General features: G+C 41.9%; 1 protein-coding gene across 3 annotated transcripts in view; it reads left to right on the forward strand.

Moving 5' to 3' along the window:
- Positions 1 to 27,341, forward strand: part of PELI1 (pellino E3 ubiquitin protein ligase 1) — a 56,807-nt gene that overhangs the window by 10,112 nt on the left and 19,354 nt on the right. Inside the window, exon 1 of one of the 3 annotated variants that reach the window (XM_075596132.1) lies at positions 21,535 to 21,680. The exons of the other annotated variants lie outside the window; for them this stretch is intronic. The gene's annotated coding sequence lies outside the window, so the exon portion shown is untranslated. Of the gene's footprint in view, positions 1 to 21,534; positions 21,681 to 27,341 lie in introns of those variants that run through there. 3 annotated transcript variants of the gene reach the window in all.

The following is a 27,341-nucleotide window of genomic DNA, read 5'->3' on the forward strand; positions in this document are numbered from 1 at the left end:
GGGACAATGTCAGTATTGGGTTGAAGGCCCCCCTAGCAGTGACGGGGTTAATTCGCCTGCAGAGCTGTGTCAGCGATTCCCCCTTCCTATTCCCCCCCTGCTCCGATCCCCCGGGCTCCGATTCACCCCCTCCCCCCCCCCACGTGTGTATTTGTGAGTGCCTGTGTGTGTGTGTGTGTGTGTGTGTGTCTGTCTGTGTGAGCGGCTGAGGAGTTGAGGGGCTGAGGGGCGGTCCCGCCCCCTCACGTCATGGCCGCGCCCCCCACCTGTTTTGGCCACGCCTCCCCCCCTGCGCCGGAAAAAGTTTCCTGCAAATCGCGGTGCAGTGAGTTGCATGCGCCGCCAGCAAGCAAGACAGCCGTGCGGACGCGTGCAACGGGGCCTAAATCTAAATAATTGTGAGCCTGACCAATTGCAATCTAAATTCCTACGTCTTGGTGCCCCCGTCTTTGCTAAACCAATTGTCTCCATAATCCACTATTTTCCTGCCAAATCCCCAAGGCCTGAAAAACCACTAGTGATCCCTGTCTTCAAAAGTGGTGTCAAAGACATTTGTCTCAACTACAGAATAATATCTCTATTCTACCTCTATCATCCAAAGTCATGGGAAAATGTGTTCATTCCCAACTAAGGAACTTTTAGAAGTCAACATTTCTTAGTCCATTCCAATCCTGTCTTCCGACCAAATCCCTCCATAGTAACGGCAGTCTTAAAATCTTTTCTGTAAGAGCCAATATTATATGGAACATGGACAGCTGACTGGTGCAATATGTCTAGATTTTGCAAAGGCTTTTGACACTGTTGACCACGCTATTACGTTAAATAAGCTCCAGTACTCTGTTATTGGACCATATGCCCTAAACAGGTTTAATTTGTATTTATTTATCAGGAAGATACCAACATGTTGGTCTCCGGCTCCAACTCTAACCATTTGGAAAAGACCTGTGTGGTCCTCTAATACTCTGTTCTGGGACCCTTCCTTTTTTCTGCCCACAGTTTGTAAGACCACTTCTCTGCATATGTATGCTAATGATACTATCCTATATTGATACAGCTCCAGTGCCTCTGCCCGTAATTTACTGCAATCTGATTTATCAAAGGCTGAAAACTGGAACACGCCAAACATACTGTTTTTAAACACTGACAAAAAAAAGTAACTATGGTGTTTGGGACTAAGGCTAATGTTTGTAAGCTTCCCATGACACAGCTACTCAGTAGAACCATTTCTAACACTAATCTTGCCTCAGTTACTAGCTTTAAATATTTGGGTATGTGGCTTGTCTTCAATTTTAACATTTGGCTTGCTTATTGATAAACTGGCATCCAAAATCTATTTCAAACGGTGTGTAATTTTATAGAAATAAATCATGCCTAAGCCCTTTGGTCAGAAAGTGCATTGCACAGCAGATGCTAATGCGAATGATTGACTATGGATATTGTGTATGGTACTGTACTCCAAATTTACCGGAGCAAACGTGACATTCTCTACAACTCAATATGCTGTTTCATCCTACTATGTCACTTTAGCACCCACTATTGTGATATGTTTTTTTTTTTACTGAACTAGGTTGGCTATCCCTTGAGTCTTGGTGCAATGTAAGTCTTTCCTGTCTCGCCTTTAAAAACTTTCTGGACGAGTTACCTACTTATCTGAGCAGTCTTGCCACCAACTGTACCCCAGTACTTATCCCCTTAGATCCGCCTCCAGAAACCTGCTTCTAGTGCCAAGGTTCAATAATAGGTTCCTTCTCGTATCAACACCTCACTGCTGGAACAAAGTACACCAGTCCCTTAAATCTGCTTCAGCTGTTTCCCATTTAAAAAGAATGTTTAACTGTGTATTGTAATGTTGTCAACTTTATACTTTGTGTCCATGACATACTTGAAAACGGAAGGTAGGCCTGAATTTTCCCCCCTATTAAAATATTTTATAACAAAGAATAAATGCGCATAGGGAGTGCCCAAGATCCGGCGCTGCACAAAATACATTTTATTTTGGAGGTAAATTTGTCAAAGAACGATATTTGGACTTATTGCTCATTATTTGGACTGCTTACTATTGTAAATGTTAGGACACAATCAAATGCCACTTAACGGCTGCTTTAAAGCACTGTTCCCATCCTATATACAACTTGAATAAGGCTGGGGAATAACTGTACAAAATCTTCCAGCATTTGAATGTTTACCATAATTCATTCTGTGAGTTTATAGCTTTTTATGAACAAAGGTTAAAAGCCTAACGTCTAGTAACATTGCCGCAAATACCATGGTATATTTAGCATATGCTTGTTTTATCAAGGTTCTGCCTGAGGCAGGAAATGATGCATTGCTAGTTGCTCATTTGATATAATCACAAGCACCGAACACATCACAGCAGTGGCCTTCTTTGGGTATATGTTTCCACGGGCAGACAGATCTAATCACGTTTAGGGTACATTATGCTACAGATTTGCTTAGACCTTTATGTTTCTGTGTATGTAAATCTTTGCTCGGCTACACTGACAAATTAAACTAAACCTGCAAAACATTAACATGCCTAACAGGGTGGTCAACTTGGGAGCCAATTAGTACAGATCACACTAATGAAATGTAATTAATGGAAACTGGGCTTATCCAATCAACATAATAGACACCAACCACAAGACTGTCATTGCATGTTGATGATTAATAAACATAATAGGATCATGGTAATCTTGTATCATGGTACTTTACATTTTAAGAAAGGCAGACTTCTCCCTTCAGTCAGGAGACAGCCATCTTTGGCATGTGATGTAATTATCAGTGTGGCCAAAATGCTCTGGAATCTATAACTAACATTTTGCCTCTTCCTGGAACATCATAGATCTGTTAACACAATACTGGGCCATTCCTGCTATTGCATTGGTGTTTCAGCTTGGGATCTGTTGGTATAGGGCAAATTGATTATACTACCAATAGACTATAATGTGCTGATAGTTTTATTTTTTGGGTAGGTTTTGCAGCTTTTAAAATCTAGATAAGCTGTTCTCCAGTAGACAGTGTTTCTGTTGTCCCTTGTTTCGCTGCAGCTAAGTTCTCATCAACTTTTGCAAAGAGCGCACGCGCTATGCACCTGGAACATGCACCATTGTGGTGGGGTTATCCTGCGGTTGCAACGAGATCTTGTGAGCACACTTGGGTGAGACCTGTGCAGTGCAACTCTAGCTTGTAACAATAACCAACAGACTTCAAGGAAAACTAATCCTCTTAAAAAAAAATTCCATGAAAAACTGGAAAAACCTCGAGGCAAACATAAGGGAATAGGCGGGTGGGTGAACAGCTCTAACAGAAAACATTCTTTTCCTATGTGCAAGTGGCAATTTCCACAAAATAACTTATTTCTAAGTTGGCTGCTTGATTGCAGCCTCCTATGAGGGAAAAAAAACTAGCTATTTCCAGGCAATAGGCCTTTTTGGATTTTGTTTTTGCCTTTTTTTCAGTCCCTGTTTGAAAACAAATAACATTGTTGGAAAATTAAGGTGGGGGGGGAGAATTATCTGTGGGACTAGCAACATCTCATAAGATCAAATGCAGATGTCCGTGAAACAGACTCCCCATGTTCTTAGGCCATGTCTTCAACACGGCAACTTAGTTACAAAATGTAGCACCTAAGGGTCTTTTTGTTTTATTTTGCTTTCCCTTGTTTTGGGAGATGAATCACAAGGTAAAGCAATGCTGTAAATTCCTATGCCTGCTATTACGAACACTCCCTTCCCCAGAACAAGCTGCCTCTTAAAGCTGCAGTTCAGTCTTTTTTTTTTTTTTTTTTTACTTAGTTTCATGTGGGCAATCTCTAATTACCTAAAGAACTGCATAGCTGCAGGTCAATTCGTTCTCCATGTATTGATCGGCGAAATTTGGTGACATAATTAGTGAAGGGATCTGTTTTTCTTCTGCTTCTGTCTCTCAGTGGAAGCTCATGAATATTCATGAGCACTCCTGCACTGACATGTGCTAGAGGGAGGGCAGGGCTGACAAAGGGGTGTGCCAGGGCTTGTGACAGGCCATGAAGGGGCAGTGCCTTAGCAAATGGCTGTTAAAATAGAATACAAGAAAATTGGTCTTTCAAAGTTGTTTTTTTAAAAACAGAAAATGCTAAAAGTATTTTTTCTTACTACAGAACTGATTTATTAAAAAAACCACACATGCAGGATATTGACTGAACTGCAGCTTTAAATGACGAAAGTGATTTTGTTACATAGTAGATGAGGTTGAAAAAAGACGTAGGTCCATCAAGTTCAACCTATATTGTTGCAGTGTCATGTTTAATACTGAGTGCTGTGGTCCCTCCGGCACTCCCAATCTCCCCTGGAAAAAACTAATAGGGTCTTTAGGACGTAGCTACTACATCATGGGAACTGGAGTGCTGAACCCCATGACGTAGAAGCTTCTTCCAGAGGGCTATGGGGCCTCATGGGTAAAAAAAAAGGTATTAATTACCCAATTCTGGCACCTTGGGAGTTTGCTTTCCTGTGGCTGCTCCCTTGTGTGATATCACTTTCAGATCAGTAAGTGCTTGTAGTGTCTCTTCTCCCCCCCGCCCCCCCGTACTGTGATTGGTTCTCTAATAAGGACAGGGTGAGATTTGAAATAATAAAACACTTGATTGACAAACACTTACCATTCAGAGGCCCCTAAGAAATTCAACTGGCCGACTGCATGGTATTTCACCTTTAAGAAATGAGGCTGTCGGATATTTTTGCAGCAAGCTAGATGTAAAGGTTATTTAAAATGGCTTTAACTGGTATGCTGCCAGATGGGCTAGCAACGCGCAGCAGCAGCACTAGAAGAGTGATTTGTTGTAACTGAAAAATACTTTCATCGGCTTCAGAAACAGAGGCCTACTTATCAACATTTCCCTTTCGATTCCCAATTATGTTAAAGCGGCCAGGCATATAAACACCCCGTTTGCACTGTCCCTTTAAATAGTACTTGGCGGATAAGGATATTGGATAAGGGTAAATGATATTGGAAATAGTATTGTAAACCGAAAACAAGTTTAATATAAGGGAAAGTGTGTGTGTGTGTGTGTGTGTGTGTGTGTGTGTGTGTGTGTGTGTGTGTGTGTGTGTGTGTGTGTGTGTGTGTGTGTGTGTGTGTGTGTGTGTGTGTGTGTGTGTGTGTTGCACAATGTAGTTTAATATACATTTTCCTCATATTCGAAAGGGGAAAAAAAGACACAGTCCCTTCCCCTATTGCAGCCCTATAGCCCTTTTCCCCTATTCATTAACTCGACTAATACAGGTCGCAGTCACCATCCTAATAATTGCTTCCTGCTTAAGTATTTGTTGTTCACTATTTAGCAAAAAAATAATAATCGGGTTGATTAAAAGCAAAAATATTCAAAATAGTTGATTGTTGCCGAATGTCTTTAAATTGTTTTATTTTACTTGTGTTGATTAGACTTTCTGGTCTGCGCTTTGCTCTGTGTATCTGCTTTATGTATGCTTCACCTTCCTTCTGCGTTCTCGCTGCAGTGCACACTACCTGTGGGGTTTGGCTCCTCCTCACTGGGCTTGATAGGAAGCAAAGTTTAACTGGTAGGTATAATAGGACCTTGCCAGAGTTTCCTGTCCGCTCAAGGGCTGGAAAGTGTAGGGGTTTGTTTTTCTCTTTTTTTTTCTCTAGCTCCAGATGGGGAAGCTGATCATTTTATATAAGCTTTTGGGCTAAGAAGGAAGATGGGCGTAGTGCCCCATATCATCAGGTGCCGGGGCGCTGCTGACCCACTAGGTTGGTTCTCACTGGAAAGAGGAGTGCCACTTTAGGAATTTTTCTTAATTGGTGCCAAAAACAAGTCTTTGGGGTGGAAGTAAGGACCGGAGGTGCGTCAGACGTCAGGACTTTGAATTTCCTCGCTCTCTCTCTGCCTTCCACGGAGCTAAAGGCTGGTAAAAAGGTTTCTGCTGCCTAGGCCCTGATCAGACCCAAGGAGGTCAGTCCCTGCTGTGTCTGTTTCTATGGAGGTTATTGGTAAGTATTGCAGAATCATTTGTTGTTTGCATTATTCTTGTAGTAATGGCTTCAGTGCCAGACTGCTCCCAGGATTCGAAGCAAGAGGGAGAGATGGATGTGCTGTTTCTAAGCTTAGGAGATTCCGCCAAAACAAAGCATTTAATATGTGCTCTGTGAACAACCATAGACAGATAAATATTAGTTGAGTTGTCCAAAAAAGATTTTGGAAGCAAAATCTTCTATGAACTTTAAGGAAATATATGAATGGTATAAATCTGTAAAGGAGGATAAGTGTACCTCTTGAGCAGAAGGTTCCTGAACCCTCTTTGCTATATGAATATGTTGAAATAGTATCTTCAGAAGATTCTGAATTTTTTGGAACGTAATGTAGAATCACCACCAGAAGGTGAATTAAAAGCGGAGCCAAATGCTTTTTTCACCATCTGATATTCATGAGCCTATTAAAGCTATGAGGTGTTATGATTCCGTTTCTTTAAAACATTTTCTATTTCCATGTTATTTGCTAGACACACAATAAATCAAGATTATTTTCCGTTCATGAAGCTGTCAAAGGGATTATTGAAAAGTGAAAAATGAGTGCAAAAACGCACTGTTATCATTCCCAAATAGGTGTACACAAACACAGTGCTTGTGCAATATAAAAGTGATTTAAGCAAAGCTGTTCTTAAAGAAAAAGGCTAATACATTCCCATGGGGCCAGATGCAGCTCCTAAAATGAGAAAAAAAAAATATATATATAGTGCAGCACAGTAAAGTGAAAAGCAATACACTAACAAAATAAGATAACCTAGTCGCATGATGTAAGTAGAGTTCAGGCAATATGTGTAGCTCCTAGGACCAAAATATCTTGATTCAGGATTACAATCTTGGATGATGGCAGTACATCATAGTAGTGTCATATAAAAAGAAAATACAAAAAGAGGAATAGTGTGATACTGTTTGTATTAAAAAGCAAGAGATTTAAAATTGCACTCCCAATAAGCCAAAAGGCCAAGCGCAGATAGACTACCCTGAGACAGCAACTCCCGTCTGTCCCCTCCATCCTGTAGGCACCGGGCTCCGCCAAGAAACATTTATTCCCAAATGTTTATAGTGCTGAAACAGGCACATTCTGACCCATTTTGGAATGCCAAGTGGTTAAATCCGTTTGTAACTAATAATTTTTTTTTTTTAATGGTGACAATAAAATCGGCAATCAATGTTTTACAAGCAGGAGATTTCATTCCATGTCTAGATTTAAAGGACGCACATCTGCATCAAAAGTTCCTCAGATTGTGTGTTACCCCCTTCGCTATCAGTGTCTGCTCCCAGAATATTATTATGGTGGTTGTAGCTGCCTCAAGACAGGAAGGAATTCCTGTCATACTAAACCTAGGAGATTGGTGGAGTGAAAGCCTCTTCTTCGATCAACTTGGCAAGCAACCCAGAGAGTAATTTATGTATTAAAACAGCATGGATGGATCAGACATCTTCAAAGGAGCTGCTTACTACCAAACCAGCGGGTTCAGTTTCTAGGTTTGATCCTAGTTTCACTGCAATAAGAAAACATTTTATCAGAGCGAACGACCGTAAATCCCGTCCACTCGGGGTCCATTTAAGGACTACTTCGGTTTCCCTCCGTAAAGGCATAATTCCACAAATAAAAAATCAACAATATATCTTTACAAGTATCATTCAAGGCACAATACAAATTCTGACAGTATAAAAAATTAGGTGTAATAACAAATAGCATGAAAGGACTTGTGGGGCCCTTGGGCACCGCATCACGACCACGTGATTGCTCGGGGTAGCAATCATTTTTGTTGCAACCGGCCTTCAGGGACATGAGCAGAAGTGGAGGGGCTATTAAACTTAATGTTCCCCTAGAAAATGAGCATTTGACAAGCCATGTATGTTATGGGGCCCCCAGCGTGCTGGCAGTCATGACCTTGAGGGTACATTATGGGGCACCCAAAGGTTTAAAGGGGCAGTTCAGCCTAGTGGCTCAAAATATCTAGTTTTACACTTGAGAAGTAAGCAAGACCATGAAATAGCTTCCTTTTATAAAGAGAAAATCCATCCATAACTATCTTGTGAAAAATGATTTTGAATAAGTGCTTATTGGGAACATTGAAACCAATCAAACCATCTGTTTTGATCCATGTCACCATTTTTACGAAGGCGGCAATGTTCATGAATATACAATGTCGTTTAGTGTTGCGATTTCTTGCCAAACATCGGGAAATCATTTTATTTACAATAGAAATAAGTTAATTATTCATTGAAAACACTTCTACTTTTTCATTGGATGAGGTGTCAATCGGCTCCATCTTAAGCCAGGGGTTGTCAACTCCAGTCCCCAAGGCCCCACAAGAGGTCAGGTTTTCAAGGTATCCTTGCTTCATGTGGATCAGTCAAAGGCTGTCATACAGCCAGTCACCTGTGCTGAAGCGGGTATATCCTGAAAACCTGACCTGTTGCGGGGACTTGAGGATTGGAGTTGACAACCCCTGATTTTAAGCTATTCAACTTGCCCCTGTCCTTGGGTCACTTTCGTCCTATGTTGGACCGCTTCTTTAAAATGTGACAAGTCATGTATTTTGTTTTTAAATGGTCTTATTTATCTAACCCGGTGACTTTTTTTTTTTTTTTTTTGTATTGCTCCCTTTCTGCCCTTTTCTTTCAACCTAATGCAGGCATACCCCGCATTAACGTACGCAATGGGTCCAGAGCATGTATGTAAAGAGAAAACGCACTTAGAGTGAAGCACTACCTTTTCCCCACTTATCGATGCTTCGGTACAGGTAGGGAGCCGGTATTGCTGTTCAGGACATGCTGACAGGCGCATGCTCGAGCTGCCGTTTGCCTATTGGGTGAGGGGTATCAGCGCGTCACTACTACTGCGGTCTGTAGGGCAGAATAAGTGTCCGTACTCGCGAAGTAAGCGTATGGACACAGGGGTATGGTGCTATTGAAAATATGTCCACACGAGTGTACTTAAAGTGAGTATCCTTAAACCGAGGTATGCCTGTAGTTGATTCCATGTTTTCTTGAGCCACGCGTATAGTGCCGTCAATGGCGACACGACGGGTGACGTTACCCGTCGCCAAAGGCGAAAGGTATATTTCGCGCGGTGGCGCGGGTTTCCGGGCATTTGATTGGTTCTGGGGCTGTCACATGAGGCGACAGCCCTTGAAAAATCAAATATTGCCGGCTACCAGTTTTTTGCGACGTCGCATTGTCACCGTCGCGCTTAAAATAAGCGCATGCTGCGGCAATGCATTTATTTTCGGGCGATGTCGCCGGCACTATAAGCGCGGCCTTAGAGAAAATATCCTTCCGGTTCTGCTCTCTCATCCTGGTACTTTCCCTTGTTGAGGAAAGCATTGGTATATTAAAAACATTGGCGTGGCAAAACCTTATTGTATGAAAACAAAACTCCAGTATGCATGGTGCTTTCCCCAAATCGTCTTTGTCTAATCTTTTACCAGGCACATTTGTTATTCATGGGTGATTTTTAAAAATCATAAGCATACATTTTTTTGGCTCTTGGCAGTGGTACCTAATGATGTACTTATCCAGATTGAATATATTACCTATTCTGAAAGCACACAAAATCAGATGTTATTTTTCGCTCCTGTGTTACAGCAAACATTTGATTTTACTTTAGGCCTTATTTTTCTTGAAATGTGACTTTCACAGCTGATCAGCAGCTTATGACCACAATGGAAGTTGATTGTGTGTCAAAGGTGGAATCACTCCTTGAGCAGAGGAAACCTAAGCATTATACTACTATTACCAATCTGTGCCTCCAGTTTCCTGGCTGGGAGCCTTCACAAAATACTTTCTGCCTTCGACTATATAGGAAGCTGATCACAGTATTGTGAGGTAATTGGTGGCATCATAATGCAGTGTGTTGACTATAAATTCTGGAGCCTGCCAGGAGGAAGCATCAATCATTGCGTAGCATGGAGCAGAGGATGTTGTGCCAGCGTGCGCTTGGTTATCTCAATAACATCCTGAAGACCTATGGAGGTAGAGAGATGTGAGTGTAGCTTATTCTAACAAGGGGCAGAGTTGAATTTTTTTTTAAAAATAGAGTACAGAAAGTTGACCGGTTGTAGTTGACATGGCAATGAGCTAAACATAAAAACATTAGTGTGAAGTATTCGCTGATTCAAATTTTGTGTACATGAGCTGTATAAATGGACACCCCCGACGTGTAACAAAGAATGTTCAAATTTCGGTGTGACAACAATTTCTCAACCGGAATTGGGTAATTGTGTTTTCAATTCTGTGGCGTTCTTTTTAAAAGGGAAACGCGTTTTACCAAACTCTGAGTTGAAACTATAAGCAACTGCGAATTGTTTTTGGGATTATATAGGTGGTGATACAAGTGATCAATATGCTAATTACATGGGCTGTTATGGTGGGTACACAGAAAGGGTCGCATTGGGAATATATATAATATGCAGATGTGTTTATCGCCAAAATGATACAATGCGTTAAGTTCCAATTGCAGTAGGCTCTGGAAACTGAGCACATGAAACATTTATTGTTCAGTGGACCTACAAATGCTGGACGCTATGATATTACCTTCTGTGAAAATCAGAATCAGAGGGTGCAATAAAAAAAACAAAGTGAAGTCAGAGGAAGCAACGGCTAAAAGGCTTCAAAAGAAATCAGAAGCAAAAAAAATGGTAATTTGACATGATGGAAAACAAGAATGCTTATAAAGAAAGCAAACATTTGGGTTTCTCAGATGAGAGCTAGAATGCGTGAGAAGGAAGCAGAACAGAGGGCAGTATCGTAGATGACCGAAGGTAAGCGCTACAATTATTTTAAAGAGAAAATAAACTAAATGAAAGCCGGTAAATCAACAGGATCACTGTGAAGTCGGCAGATACGATGTTGGGGGGGGATCCCAAGAGTTACCAGGGAAGGGACCGCCAATTCCTCTCCTTCAGTGGAGTTTGAATGGAAGTTTAAATCTTCTGTGGCGCGGGTCAATAGGAAGCTGTGACGTTATCCATGGCGGCTGTTTTGGCATGGGAGGCGCGAGCGATTTTAACCAACCAGCGCCACCTGCCCCCGTAAGTATCTCGGGACCCAGGAAGTCCCTGGAACTGAAATGTTATGTAGTTCAGCTATGGAGACCCCTTGCTTCCAATATATGTAAAAAATAGAATAGTGTGCATTTAACTTGGAAATCACCTTTTGTTCCTGTGGTGTATTACTGCATGTTAAAGAAAATATTAAACGATCAAAGCAAAAGCGTACTTGGATTACACCATGTACAAAGCGTGAATCTAACTGAGTGATTCTCAATCGTCTTTTTTTTTTTTTAAGAAGCGGTGGTATCCCTGAAGTATTTTTTAAATCTTGAGCCACCCCAGCTCTTCAGACCTCACTCTTCCCCCCCCCCCACATCTCACTTACATGCAAAACACTCCCCCTCCTTTTCACAAGCACACAGCCAACAGTCAGCCACACTCAACATTCACCCTCACATCATACTCCCCCTCTTAATCAGAAACACCACATTTACCCCCCTCTTCTCTTACACCACATACCTTCTCTCACCCCACAAAAAGCACTAGCCTCCCTCACTCTCCCCACACAAGCCATCCCACACATCTGTCATCACAATCTTCCCCTCCCCCCACCCCTCGTGCACCAAGCCTTCTCTCCTTCCCACCTTCCCACACACCTCAAACATGTCAGCTGCTCTGCGGGCACACGTTGCACTGTCTTTTAGATGAAAGGCATCTCTCTCTTCTGTTCCTTGCGGAGAGAGGCGGCTTGCAGCCTTTGTCTCCATACAGTGCTGGATGTGTCCGCTGAGCAGCCACCTAAGCTTTTTACCCCTTTGCAGAGGGTTGCGGCACACAGGTGCCCTGGCACCCTGGTTGACAAGCACATCTAACTAGACCGAAACACTGCAGTTAAAAAGGCACAAGAAGTTCCCAATTAAATAGACAGGTTATTTATTTATTTTACGTTCTGATAAGACTTTTTTCCCCCTTAGCCCCTGTACTGCCTTTGCAAAGCAATGCATTGGAGAGACCTTTCTGACAGCAAATAGTTAATAGAGGAATTAATCAAAATGCTTCCTGAGGACACAGTTAAGAGACAGTGATCTGCAAAGTGATAGCGCGGACCAGTGTTTATAACTGGATGTTGTGGAGATGCATAGCTGAACTATCCAGTACTGCACAGATTAGTCCAGTTACGCTCCATCTTCCCTTTGGGCTTGTAACTAGTTTGACTGCAGCCTGAGACGTGTGACTATGAAGCTGTAGTGTCCCGAGGGATATTTTCTGGGTTCTGGTCAGCCAGTGAAATCAAGTTACCAGGAAAATCAAATGTCGTTTTTGTTAATGTATCTTCATTTATTTTTCATCCTTTTGCTATTCCTAAAAATAAAGTAACGTCTTGTTACAACAGCGGTAGTCTTCCCTCATTTCATTGCTCAGCACAGGAGTCCTGTTGAGCCATTACAAGTAAGGCACGTTCTATAGTGCCGGGCGCGTGCTGCGCCCTGCGCGCGTGTGAAATTTTAGTTGGCTGACGTCAGTCGGCCTTTCTATACAAGGGCCGCGCACGGCAGGGAGAGGGGAGCCGACAAACAGCGGCGAAGATGAGGAAAATCATGTGTGTGTGTGAATTCCTTTCACCCACACAACCCATGTACTCACACATACATACATATATATTACCTGCAGCTCCCGGCTCTATAGACCGGAAAAGCATGCGGCACGCACGTTCGCATAGGAACGCGCGGCCGCATGCTGTATATAACAGCCCTAAGCTGTCTCTGTCATGTGCATTGTGTTAACTTTAACATGCAAGAGAAAACATGGAGCTACATTTTGTATACAGCACTTTTCTTAATCGTGAAATGTTTTGCAGCAAGTATGGTAAATTTGTCGGTCTCCTGTCTACAAATATGGCACAAAAAAAATGCAATATATTAAATAGAAATCCTGACGAAAGTAACAGGATGTTCGCCTTTGATTTAAATCTGGCGCAATTCTTTTAGCCAAGTTTTGCAGCTGTGACACTGATAAATAGTCCCCAATATTTTGCACAGTTCTGCTATATCCTCTTTGTGAATATACATCCTACATAATCCTTAATCTTTCACATTACAGATGCTCGCGATCTCATCTAGCGTTTTGTTACAATCACAAGTCTCAGATTTCTGAAACTTTTAAGCACAATTGGACAATATTACTGACCTGATAGCTGCTCAACATATGTAGTGACTTTAAATCCATGCTGGTGTATAAAAACATCACAGGTACTGTACATTGTAATGGGACACGTGTGGGAAGGGCAAGGTGTAACTGTAGGCTTCTTGATTTCTTGAATCGAGGACATTGATTGTAAGAATGAGTTAAAGTACCATTATGGGAGTGACAAGCATGCAAAGTGAAAAAGAAAAACCTGTGGGGTTCTTATTTTTTAAACTCCCTGTAATCTGTGTGTACTTTGTTTGCAGCCACAATCGGCTTCACAATGCAAGGCCAGAACCAGCCTCACACTGAGACCCAAATGTTTAATTGGCTGTCTGGGTAGGATTGTTGGCCATTCACTTCTTTGTTCCATGCTTAATTTTTAAGCGTTCCACATTAAAGAGGATAAGAAGCAAACCGTGATTTACTAAGAGTGCTCATTTGCGTGTCATTTTATAGAAAATCCCTGGCTGTGGTTGAAGCACCATAGGGGGTAAGGCCAGTGTTTGGGACTTGTTGGGGACCTGTGAACAACAAAGATTAATCAGTTCTGTATGTCTATTCTGAATCCTTTTACTCCTGAGGAACTGCTTATTTTTGGAATGCACACGCTAAGTAGTCGCCCCACACCTCTGGATTGCCCTTCCCCCTCAATATCCAACTAGCACCTTTCTATCCACCTTTAAGACCCATCTTAAAACACACCTACTTATCGAAGCATATAAGTAGCTCTGTGGCTGATACTTTACTCCTCGTACATCGACCGTGGCTCCTTGCAGACGCACTTACCAGAACACCTTCCTACTGTCTCTGTACGTTCTTCCTACTTAACAGTTGGATTGTAAGCTCTTCGGGGCAGGGACTCCTTTTCCTAATGTTACTTTTATGTTTGAAGCACTTCGTCCCATTATGTGTTACTTGTATTTGTTATTTATATGATTATCACGTGTATTACTTCTGTGAAGCGCTATGTACATTAAGGGCACTATATAAATAAAGACATACATGCATACATACCCCGAATTAACGTACTTGTGCAATGGGACCAGAGCATGTATGTAACATGAAAATGTACTTAAAGTGAAGCACTACCTTTTTCCCCCACTTATCGATGCATGTACCTTACTGCAATTGTCATATACGTGCATAACTGATGTAAATAACGCATGTGTAACAGGCTCTATAGTCTCCCCGCTTGCGCACAGCTTTGGTACAGGTAGGGAGCCAGTATTGCTGTTCAGGACGTGCTGACAGACGCATGCGTGAGCTGGCGTTTGTTTATTGGGCGATGTGTCCCTACTCGCGAGTGTACTTAAAGTGAGTGTCCTTAAACCGGGGTATGCCTATACTATATTTTAGTTATGTTTCTGTGCAGCGGCAACACTGATCAGTGTGTTTTTTACCCCGCTTTTGCAAACAGGGTGTCAGAGGCAAAGGACTCCTGGTAGATGGGCCCAGTGGAGAAGTCTGCTCCAGGGACACAAACCAGTTCTCCTTGATGGGGGCAGTAAATTAGAGGGAGGTCTGTAAGTTTCAGGGGGTTTTTTTTGTACTGCTTCTATGGGATGGAAGGACTGGTTGACTGGTAGTGTTTCTTTCCTTTTTTTTTTTAACCACTTACTCCTTCATGATCACAAGTTAAGCATTCAGCATACCCAGGGCATGCCAGCCAAGGCGTGACGTCTAGTGACTAATGTCAAAGCAATTAAACACGGCAAATAGGCACGTTTGTTATGGGTCAGAGAATGATTATCTGGAAAAACCCAAATCTTCTGCAATAACGGATAGTAAACAAAAAGCAGTAACCTTGCAGATAGCCAGCCCGCACATGTTATAGCAGGAGTTCATATAGCTCACTTACTATACCAGCAGAATAACAAAACTGGTGTTTAGTGAAAGCTAGTGCTGATGCAAAAAGGTATAGATATCAATCTTTACACCCCAAAATGTCTCTTCCCATCACATGTCCATTCTTTGCTCAATTGACACAATATTAAATATACATAAATGGACAATAGTAATGACAATCCAGTCATCAAAGGGGGATACGCGCAAGGTGGCAAGTCAGGAGCCGACTACCGAAACACCAAAGTTCACCGCTCTTCTTCCTTAGGCCATTGTATAAGCGTAACAGTCTTACTTTCGGAGAAGACCACTCACCTTAACCACAAGACTCTGCATGTTTTGTGCATATTGACTACTTCTTGGGTTAAGTGGTAATCATACCCGGATCCCTTTAAATATCTCCCGTCTCAAATGTACAAATTATGGGGGGAAATAAGTCATACATCACAAATATGGAAAACAAAGAACTGCTGCACTCCTACCAATTGAGCTAAAATATACTAGTTACATTTTTACATTTAGAACCCAAATCTGTGTAACAAAGGAGTCATTTTGGTTGCATCTTTTGATCAAAACATGATTCAAGCCTGCCAACCTCGTCAAGTTAAACTCTGTTTAGCAGGTACCAACAGTGAATATGTCATTTCGTATTGTCCTATGGACTAAACTTTGCGAAGTTTGAAAGTGCCCTGAAGGGGTTAAATAAGGCGAAGCATACACTTATTTATGATTTAGGTCAGTTAAATGCTGGCCAAAGCCACGAAAAAAGTTCCCTCGTTATAAAGGTGAACTGTGGGTGAAACAATTACCTTAGTGTGAAATATTAATACTTGCACACATCTCCTTCCTGTCAGCCATAAACACTCACCTGCTCTTCAGTTGAGGCTGACGTGTAGACGGAGAATGAGATGTAAAATTTCCTTTATGCTAATTGGAGAGTTGGTAAGGAACTCTATCCTGAAGAGACGAGCCATATAACTCAAAGGAACTGTTTAGTAAAACAGAAACCAGGTGAGCTTAAACCTGGCGCTATGGCGGATCAGTAACACTGTAACACTACAATAAAATGGCCTTATGGAGTATGCAGCATGGAAAATAATTGGCCTAACATTTATGGAAAACAAATATTGTACATATTACCTGTGCCCATCCCTTTGTGAAGTATGCAGCTGGTAAAACTATTGGCCTTACATTTTTATAAATCACAAATGTCAAAGTACAAGTTATAAAAAGATGAAGATAAAAAAAGTAAAGAGACAAAACTTGCTACAGGGCCACATGCCAACCATAGTGCAGAGGGTGAAAGTGCTTGTTCACTTATGCCTTCCCGTACTGTGTCTCCCAGTAAGACATTTACATTGTAAGCTCCCTGTGATGGGCCTTCCCTTTCCTATCATGCGCCTATGTTTGTTGCCCTCATTGTATTTTATTTTTGGGGGGTGGGAGGGTTGTAAAGCATATGTACATTGTTGGATATACCGTATATATTTATAATATATTTATATACAGGCATACCCCGGTTTAAGGACACTCACTTTAAGAACACTCGCGAGTAAGGACATATCGCCCAATAGGCAAACGGCAGCTCGCGCATGCGCCCGTCAGCACGTCCTGAACAGCAATACCGGCTCCCTACCTGTACCGAAGCTGTGCACAAGCGGGGAGGCTATAGAGCCTGTTACACATGCGTTATTTACATCAGTTATGCACGTATATGACGATTGCAGTACAGTACATGCATCGATAAGTGGAGAAAAGATAGTGCTTCACTTTAAGTACATTTTCACTTTACATACATGCTCCGGTCCCTTTGTGTACGTTAATGCGGGGTATGCCTGTATTATATACAGGGCTCAACAAATTATAAAAAATGCTACTCGACAGACAAAAAGGGGGCTCTCACCCCCCCCCCCTCCTGCTCTCACTCGGCAGGCAGCAGAGGAGGAAGATGGCGGCCGACGGCAGAAGAGGACTGAAGAGCGGGTGCAGTGGGGGCGGCAACAGCAGCAAGAGGAGAACAGCATTGACACCATGCAAGAGACGAGACAACAGCCGGGTGGAGTGCGCCCCAGCGGTCTGACACGGATGTCTTGACTGACTTCCAGTGTCCGCTGCTGCTGCAGCACAGCTCTTACCCGGCTGTTCTCCTGTCTCTCACATGGTGTCAATGCTGTTCTGCTGCTGCTTCCTCCGCCTGCCTTGTAAAGCCTCTGCTGCTTGCTCCGCTGACATGGTGGTCCTCTTCTCCTACAGCCAACTGTCTTCCTCCGGTGCCGCTCCACTCTTCAGTCCTCCACTTCTGCCGCTGCCCGCCGTCTCGCCAGCTGCTGAAATTCGTTCGCTGTGGATGAGTGGATTTGTCGAGCCCTGATTATATATAGATATATATTTATCCGTACATATGTGAAGTATTTTATGCTGGCTCCCTTTCTTCAAAAGCAAAATGTTAACATGCTTAAGTGGGATATTTAGAGAGGATAAGTGCTGTTGCTCAGTCTTTCAATTGAGAGAACCTACTATAATAGATTCACCATGTTCCAGTACTGGGTATTGCCAAGCAGCCCTGCATTAACTGCCATGTAAGTCATTGTCAGTTAGCCCCGGGTTCACAATGTTATGCCCAGTATTGAAACTTGGTTAATCCTCACCATTGATTTTTCATATTAAAATGCCTTCTTGTTACCACTGGCCTGCGTTGCCAGTATTTTAGGCCTAGAGGAATACTTTGATTTGAAGCCTTTACATGTACTTTGCCATATATAAAACACTTTGGAATACTTACGGTTCAAAAAATAAGTTATACCATGCCACCCTGCTATTTTCTACCTTTGGGAAGCTATTATGTGAAACAAAAAATCACTGAATTATTGTATTTCTGAGGAATTTCCGAACTAACCTGTATTTGTGTGAATATTCCTTTACTCTGACTCCTGGGTATCACTCAAGCTTGTAAGGGATGGACTGGTACTTCTCTTCTGAGCACGTAATGAACTCCATGGTGCTGACATAAATGACAATACAGGATATCCAGAACAATCTATAAACTCAGTCATAGCTATGTATTTGTAAAACGCACGTTCAGCTTGGAGTGTTTGTGCCCCAAGATTTGCTCTTCGATTCATATTTCCTCTGTAGCCTATATATTTGATTGCATGTCCTTAATTTTCCCATGTTCAATATAAATGATTGACCTCCTTTGAAACAGTAATAGACATTTTGCACAATAAATACTGTATATCCACTTGATTTCACCTTCAGTTTAATGTCTGATTTTGATTCTCTATAACTAGGTCAAAGAATCCTTAATAGTCTCATTTGAGCCACTATTGTTCATATTTCAGGATTAGAAAGATCAATTAAGCGCTGTATTAATTGACTCATGTAGGGTTTTGTTTACCAACATAGATCCCTGTTAAATTTGGTGGGAGGCGATTTAACATGATGGCAATTCACCTCCATTCACTAGAAAGGGTGGATCAGTAAATCAGTAAATCCAAACACTGTTCTCGATAGGTCATGAATCTTTAAGGTAAATGAACTTCCCCACCCTTGCTAAATTTCACTTCACACCCCCCCCCCCCCCATTTTTAATTATCTGAGTAGGGCTTCTTAAAGAACCGTTGCCTCTTGTTTTTCCAACTAGGTTTGAAGTAGGCGGTCTCCGGCGCTGAACCATGTTGATTTTAATCTCCAGAGTCCCCCTGTATCTCAGTAGGGGTTGTCGGTTGCAGCCCTGACTTGGAGCACAATATAGTGGTTTTAAGATCCTGCATCCCGTGGCCCAATAGGAAGCTGCGATATCATCCCTTTGCCTCCTATTGATGCTCGACCCTTTTAAACGACAGAGAGATACCGGCAGCCCCTTTCCATGCAAGTTTCTTGGGGAGCAAGGGGGTCCCTGGAGCTGAGATTAATGCGGTTCAGCTTCTGAGACCCCTGCTTCCTGCCTCTGGGGAGGGGGGGGAGAGAAAGAGGAAACCATTTATTTATTTTTGCAAAGGTGCTATAAAAATCAGACCAGCTCAGTGTTGCCACTGGGCACTGTTTAGCAGACATTGATCTGGCAATTTTGGGGAATACAATGTCATTTGTTTGGACTAATGAATAAGAGAAATGTTGCTCTGAGTGAGTATATGTTTTCATACAAAGACAATTAGAGGTTCATGTCTGCTGAACTGACAAGTTTGTTGATTTGTTTAATTTTCTTTTAATCATAAAACGTAGGGAGATATACATTAAATATGAATTACTATTGTCTATTTTTGTGTGGATTAACCCTTTGGCTGATAGAGGTTAAAATGTTTTGAACTTGTATTTTGTCTATGCCACCACACTTGGCACATGTTTGGCAGATTTATCCTTGTGGATAGATCGGGTGGTGCTAGTTTTTGAGAACCTTTTATTTATGCGTTTGCATCATTGGATGTCGCTAGTAATACATTTTTAAAGGTATTCTCTGATAGACATTAGAGAAATCCATGCACTCTTAGAAATGTTTTCAATCTTTTTTAGATTGAAAAACTTACTACGTTTTAGAAAATGCCTCTCATATTTACCAATGAAGAGTTTTAACACCTTACAGTTATTGAAACGTGTGTATTATGTCAGCTGCATATGTATGTGATTACAGCTATAACAATGTCTCCTGTTCATAATCTCTATGAAGAAATCCTGTTGATCTTGTTCTGTAAAGTGTAATTTGATATTTAAGTGACATATTCTTATCCTTGCTTGGCCACAGCCAACAAATATCCCATATGTATCCCAATTGCGCTGAATATATAGATTCACTTGGGTCTAGTTCTACATTTAAACCAGACTTTGTTGTCTAAATCAGCGGTGCGCAAAGTGGGGGGCTGGAGAATTTCCAGGGGGGGGCACGGTGGCTAGAGGTCCCGCGCTTAAATTAAGAGCCATGGGGTGAGGGTGTGGGGGGGGGACCACGTGAGGCCTCTGCCGCTTCTTACCTGATCTTTGGCGTCGCCATGGTAGCCGGGGCCACGTGATGTCATGTCACGTTGCCATGGTTACGTGACCCCGTGACGTCATTTGACGCTGGAGCCGGGGGGGCAAGTTAAAAACTTTGCGCACCTCTGGTCTAAATCAACATATTTCCTTTATTCTTATCCTGATGGAGTTTGGCTATTTTCCTCACAATTGCTTCTCCACTCATTTGGTTTTGCATTAGATCTGATCATTGAAGTGACTTCTGTATAGGTTTGAAGAATGCAAAGTAGGTGGTGGGGTCGTTGAAATATTAGAAATATTAGAAATGTAAAGGTGTAATTGGTGGAGGAATCTGAAAAACATATTGCTTTTTGTTATTTAAATATAAAAATGGGTAGGGGTTTCTTCATTAAACTCTGATGGTGCCAATCCAGACACTCTGTTTAATAAATAACTCCCCTTTCACTAAAATAAAAGGTTTTGTAATAAAGACTGTTGCCATGATAGACTGCTCTTTTCAGTTAACCCTGTCACTGCAGTGGGGGGCAGCACATCCCCTGTACAATATATAGGGTGCTGCACAAATGGAGGAATTTATCACGGCTCTTTTGACATCCGATCTACTCCACTTCTAAAGTCACTATAAAATTAAGTGACAGTATTGCTTTAAAGGTGGAATCCTACATGGGACGAAATTGAATGTATGACCGTGATACGCTTCTTACGTTATTACTCGCCAAAGGTATTTCTAAATATTGTTTTGAAGGCTCAACTTCCCAAATTTCACTTACAAAGGGGACTGTAAAAAGGGAGGTGATATCAGTCTTGCAGGGAATACACTACTCTCTGAAAACATAAGGGTTACAAAATAATGTAAATACAAATTGACACCAGTGGGGCAAAACAATCTTCTAATTCACGGATTGTTAACAATTATGTTTTGTGCAACCGTAACGAACAGGCTTTCTGCTGCACTAACAGCGTAATCTGTACCGACTATTACATGATATATTTATCTGCTTTTTCTCTCGTTTTTGGTTTCAACGATGACTATCTAAATTGCAATAATACTTTGCATGTTTTCTCTATGCACCTGCCTTTTCTCCTTGCCGCAGCAATATGGAGCGTAGAAGCCATTGTGCGGTACCACTGGGTATGGTTTTGTATTCAGATGTTTGTTGTACCACAAGCTTAGAAACCCCAGATCTAGTTTGACCCTATTAAATGTGGCTGCCATGAGTTCAGTTTGCTCCATGTGGGACATCTCCTTGAAAAGTACAGCAAGACTTATACTCCAAGGAGTATATTGTCCATGACCCTGCTGTGATATCTGCTTGTGCCATGTAGGAGGTGTGTGTTAGAAGCTGTTTGCGAAGTCGTGCATGCATTCACTTCCTCCTCCTTCCTTTTCAAGCCACAGATGAATGTGGAAGTTGGTGAGCTATGACTCAGAGCTCAGCGAGTCCTATTGGTGCAGGATGGTGTTTACCTGTTTTGCATAGCACCGTCCCACCCGTCTGAGTCAGCATGCTGCACGAAGCACATAATAAAAGTAAGCGAGAGCAGGCAATCGGGATATTGGGCGAGCCAGCAGGGTTGCAAAGGATATTGCCACATTCACTCTGGATTTGGTTTCTGTGATGAAAAAGGCTGATTTTATTTCTCTTGGGAATAGAGGTAGGTGAATAAATTGAAGGTTTAGTGATATTTAAATGAGTTTTCCCCAAAGCACTGATTTTAGATTGCTTCAAGTTAACGCTCAAGACTAAGCTTGTAGGTAGTGTTAATTGACTAAATCAGGGGTGGCCAAGTCTAGTCCTCAAGTCCCACCAACAGGCCATGTTTTAAGGATATCTGCTTCAGCACAGGTGGCTGTTAGGAACCACTGGTTGAGCCACCTGTGCTGAAGCAGAAGATCCTTAAAACATGGCTTGTTGGTGGCCCTTGAAGACTGAAGTGGGCCACCCCTGGACTAAATCAAAGCGACATGTTGGCCATAACCACTTAAACGTTAATGCTCGCACATGTCTCTGATGTTCAAGGGGTTAAGTTAAGGGAATGGTGCTGAGGTAACAAAAACAAATAATAAAACAATGTGGCAGCAACCTGTTCTTTCACCAAAAGTGTTCCTACATACAAACGCTTCACTGAATGGTTTTCTTATACGATTTACCTTCATTTTGCCTTTTTCTTCTTGGTCACATTACCCAGTAGTTTTCCGTTTTTAGAGATTCGTAGTCGTCTCGCTGAAATATTGAAACTGCTGCTGTGGTCTGTTCTAAGTACAGCACGAGTGTAATCAGCATTGAAGTTGTGATGCAACTGGGCTTATTTGTTTATTTTTCCAGTTATTCTTCAGGCCCATAGCTTTGATACACATTTTACATTCTGAATCTACCATTGAAAACGGCAGGAAATGTGTTGCTTACATGGTTGTGTTTTCTCGTTACTGCACCCTAATGTGTGTCAAGTGAGTTTGTGGTTTAAAGGAGTAAGCCATATGTACATGTGTTTTTTAAATAAATCCGTTCTGTAGTACTAGATCAGGGGAGCGCAAACCTTTTTTTCCCCTGCGCCCCCTGCCAGCAGTTCTCCTCTCTCCGCACGCCCCCCCCCCCCCCTCTCTGTTACCTCGGAGTAGGTTTCATGTCACGTTGCCAGGGCAATGTGAGGTCACATGACGTCATTTGCCACCACGTTGCCATGGCGACGCATCTAGGAAGCCGCCGGAGCCAAGGTAAGTAAGGTTTACAGAGGCCTTCGCCGCTTCCCCGGCACTTTAATTTAAGTGCCTTCGGGAAGCACGCGGGGCCTCTGTAAACTCCGCGCCCTGCAGTCAGTCTCGTGCCCCCCCCAGTTTGCGCACCGCTGTACTAGATAATACTGCATTTAAAAAGAAAAAAAATATTCAACTCTTAATGCCATTTTTAATGAGTTTTAATATACTGGGCGTCCTTTGATTTCTATAGCAGGTTTAACTCAAATCCCCAGCAGCTTTCAGGCTACGGCCCCAGTCCTCCCTACTGCACGCGCGCCTGGTGGCATGGAGGCGTTAACATTAGGTGCTTTGAAAGGTTAGGCGCTTATCTTGGCGGCGCAGAGGCCAGCGGTGAGCTGAGTGGTGGCTAAACACTGGTGGTCAATTGGTCGAGACCAAATGTCCTAAACTGCTATCAGGATACATTGTAGCTGCACTGTTACACTGACTGAAGGATTGATTGAAAGGTGCCCATTACGTAAACCCAGACCTTTTGTTGATCGATCATGGGAGAGTGAATTGATCGGCAGCCTAGGTAATTGGTTTTCAATAAAGGTAATCAAAGGCTGCATATATTGAAACAAAATTATTTTTTTTTAGCCTTCAGCTGTGAAACCTTAGCAAGGAAGCTGTTTGGCATGAAAACAAAGTGCTGTGTTAGCAGCTGTGCGGGGAGAAAAGGTGTCCGATTGTACATGCCCCCCTGTCTGTCAGCAGCAGACCCAGATAACTTTTAATTGTGGTACTACTCTCGTTTGTAGAATAAACATGCCGTGGTGCTTTACAGTAACTTCAGCTGTAGCTTTCTCTGAACTGTAAAAATGTTTGTGTTCGGAAATTAGTGAGAATTCATTTATAAGTACATATATACTTGAGAATTTCCTTTTTAACTCAGCAAGATTTGTACACGAGTCTTTCATTTTGTAAAAGATTGATTACTATGACAGTCCAACAGTAAAATACATGGACGGGAACGTTTTCATATAGCAATTATATCTCGAGTCATATTAAGCCAATTGTACTAGATAAGCGACTCTCAAACCTCTTTTCCGGGCCTGGAGCCAGACCTGGCTTCCGAGACAACCACCCAATGTCCTATTCATATGCTTATGCACAAGTGCATTGGTTATCCCTAAATCCAGGTATGGTAGCGGGTCCATAATGAGATGGTGTAGTCGCTGTACTAGGGAAATCCGTACTCTGTTTCTGCATATATGTTATGTTGCTGTATTTCTTTTTCAAATGTTTTTTTGCTGTAAATCAGGGGTGGGCAACTCCAGTAATCAAAGGCCAACAACAGCTCAGGTTTTCATGATATCCCTGCTTCAGCATAGGTGGCTCAGTCAAAGACTGACAGTCTTTGACTGAGCCACTGATATAGCCACCTGTGCTGGATCAGAGATCATTAAAACCTGACCTGTTGGTGGTGGCCCCTGAGGATGGGAGTTGCCCACCCCTGCTACAAATGGATCACGCTTTCCGGGTTTCACTATAGCTACTTTTCTTCAATTCTACCTATTTTCACCATCCTACACTTTTGTAATTGTCAGCTTTCTTAGCCGGAAGATATTACTCTCAATCAGCAAAATAGTTCTGTTACTGCGCACGATAGGATAAATGATATTCGAGCGAATTGACTTGGGGCGAGTATAAGCAGAATTCATTCAGTCCGTGCTTTTCTTCTTCTTTTACTTGGGGGTCCAGAGGAGGCAATTGCGTGACCTCCAGAACAGCCAAGTTCCCAAGCTTTTGGTTAGCCTCACTCAGGCAGCCTATAGAAAGCCCCAACGTAATCTGCTTTCTATTCCTAACCAAGAAGCCATATTTGTGGGGAATTTTTTTTGTTCGGGGCACAAAAAAAGACCTATATTAGGCACCAGGTGACATATAAAAGTTTCAGCCAAACAGTGGACTTCAGCTATATACCATATTTCTTTTCCAGTGGGAGATTTCTCTTCCCCCCCCCCCCCTCCTTTTTATTTTTTTAAGAGTGATTAAAACATTGTACAATTATCACGTGGCTGATTTGTGGACCGTTTCATAGATTAGACGTTCCCTATGTGTATGGTGAATGTCAATAATTTGAAGGTTTGGCTAGTTTGTCGGTTTTAAATTATGTGAAGAAATGGTCTTTCATCGGGGCTGGGCAAAGTTTAAAGGAGCAGAATGCTTTTTTTCTTTTTTTCTTCTTGGTTTGAAGCAGGGGGTCTCCGGAGCAGAACAGAGTGGATTTCTAGGCCCCCCCTGCTTAACGAGATACTTACCTCGGTAGTAGGTGCATGTAGCCGGTTTGGAGGTTTAAAGGTCCTGGTCACACGGGCCAATAGGAAGCTACAAACAAGGGCTGACATCACAGCTTCCTATTGGCCCGCAGGACATTTAAGTTGCCATGATGTCCTCCACACACAGCTCAGCCGGAGCTGCTACCCTTAGTACCTCGAGGGGCAGAGGGTCCCTATAGCTGAACTGAACGAAGACAAAAATGCAGGATTGCTGCTTTAAAGTAAATTTTAACAAATTTCTGATGTTTCGCAAGGGTTAACATGAATGTTTTAAAATATTCCTCGTAATGATTCAGTGGGGGAAGATAGCATTACGGTGTTTGAAGTTTTTAGTCCCACAAACCAATGAGAAAAATTAGCTGGTAAAAAGGATTCCAAGATCATGAGTTCTCCCCAAACCACATTCTCTTTAAGTGGTGCACCCTAATCACTGCTCTGCTGTGCCTCTTTATGTTCCTGCCAGTGCAGTGCACAAGGAGGTTACAGAATACCATTTTGATTGCAAAGAGATTGTAGCCACAGTTGTGCTTGTGGGTGGAGGAGGTTGCCAACTAATGGAGTTGCTTTGGTGTTTGTGGCTTTGAGGAAAGGAGTGTTATGGTCCTATTCATATATTTTCTGTTAAGGTGTATGAGTTGCTTTGTGACTCCCTATAAGTGCCCATGCAATACACTCTGCATATACACTATACATATAAGTCTGACCATTACTCTTCAACCACAGGCAATATTTATTTGGCTGTAATCAAATCAGAATGGTTTATCTGGTTGGAAAGCAGGTTCAATTTGTGTGTTTGTGTAATGTCCCCATTTGACACTTGCTTTGTTTGAGAACAGATAAACAATGTAGATACATATTAAAATTCTTTACATGTTACGTGTAGTCTTATCTTTCTTGGTTTGAGCAAATGTTTGCCAGCTGCTTTAAATATCCATCTTATTAACATGTTAAATGTTCCAGGCTGCCCACACACAGCTATGTTATCTGGAGGAAGACAGCGTGGTTTAGTGAGGGGAGGATCAGCTGTTGTCTCAATCTTTCAAATATGGTGTATTATTTTTTTACTTAAGCCGAAGCAGCAAGTAATGTTTGATGCTACTGAAAAGAACAGGCTGCAGTAAAAAAACAATACACTTACCAGCTGCCAAAACGGATCTATTTTAGATGAACTTCGCTAGTTACGGACCAATCAACTGACATTTTACTGCCCTCTACGCTCATTAAGTGAAACCATTACTTCAACGGTGGACTCTCGGTTTAGGGGGAATTGGATCAATGACAAAATGCAACAACTTTAACATTACACAGTTTTAGGTAGCCAAGTCTGTAATAGCACTCCATAATGCAACATGTTTAGCTTCATAATGGGAGCATATATGTTGGTTTAGAAAAGATATTGCAGCACTCCAGTTATCTAATGTGGAAACATTGTATTTAGCAGTATTACAAAGAATGACATCCTGTGTGCAAAATAAGCACAAATGTGCTGATCCCACAGTGGTATAATCACCAGGGTAGAATATATACCATAATAATGTCCTTCTTTAACAATCCGTTTTTCTCTGAGTATTTATTCCTTATGTTGCATAGGTAATAATTTTCAAGATCATAAAAAAATGTACATTTTATAAAATTCCATGTTAAATTGGATTATACACGGAGCATGAAAAAGAAATGTAAGCAGAAGAGGTGTGAAATGTATTTATACGTAATCCAGCTTTTCTCAGCCAATAATAGCGTGGCTAAAGTATAGCACAGTGGTTCTAAACTACCGTAGGGACACATTGGTGCATCACAAGAATGTATAGTATAATTGCATATCTATCTCCTATCTATCTATCTCATACAATACCTGAAAGGTAAAGAGACAAAAGCACTCAGCAGTTCAGTAATGAAAAAATGTATTAAAGTACACAAATACTTGCACAAAAAGTCCAAGTGTGTGTGTGTGTGTGTGTGTGTGTGTGTGTGTGGTTTTTGCCTCCTGTCATTCGAGCTACAGGTTTGTTATCACGGTGCCAAATGTCCCTTATCTGTTCAATGCAATAATGGCAAAAAATAAATGGTTCTATATAGTGTCTACATTTGTATTCACAACTTTGTCATGCATTATCTTGTTACATTTAGCATAACTTGCTATAGAGAAGCTCGAACTTTAAGTGCAGTGTTCTTTAGTAACACATGTAGAAGAGGAGTCTTTATGTGGGGGTGTTACTATGAACTAATATCGAGAGAACAAGGCTACTAGTGTTGGACGGATGAAACATTTTCTTGTAGATATTGCAAGATGTGAACTAA

Source organism: Ascaphus truei, chromosome 4 (genome assembly GCF_040206685.1).
Source record: "Ascaphus truei isolate aAscTru1 chromosome 4, aAscTru1.hap1, whole genome shotgun sequence".
NCBI lineage: Eukaryota > Metazoa > Chordata > Amphibia > Anura > Ascaphidae > Ascaphus > Ascaphus truei.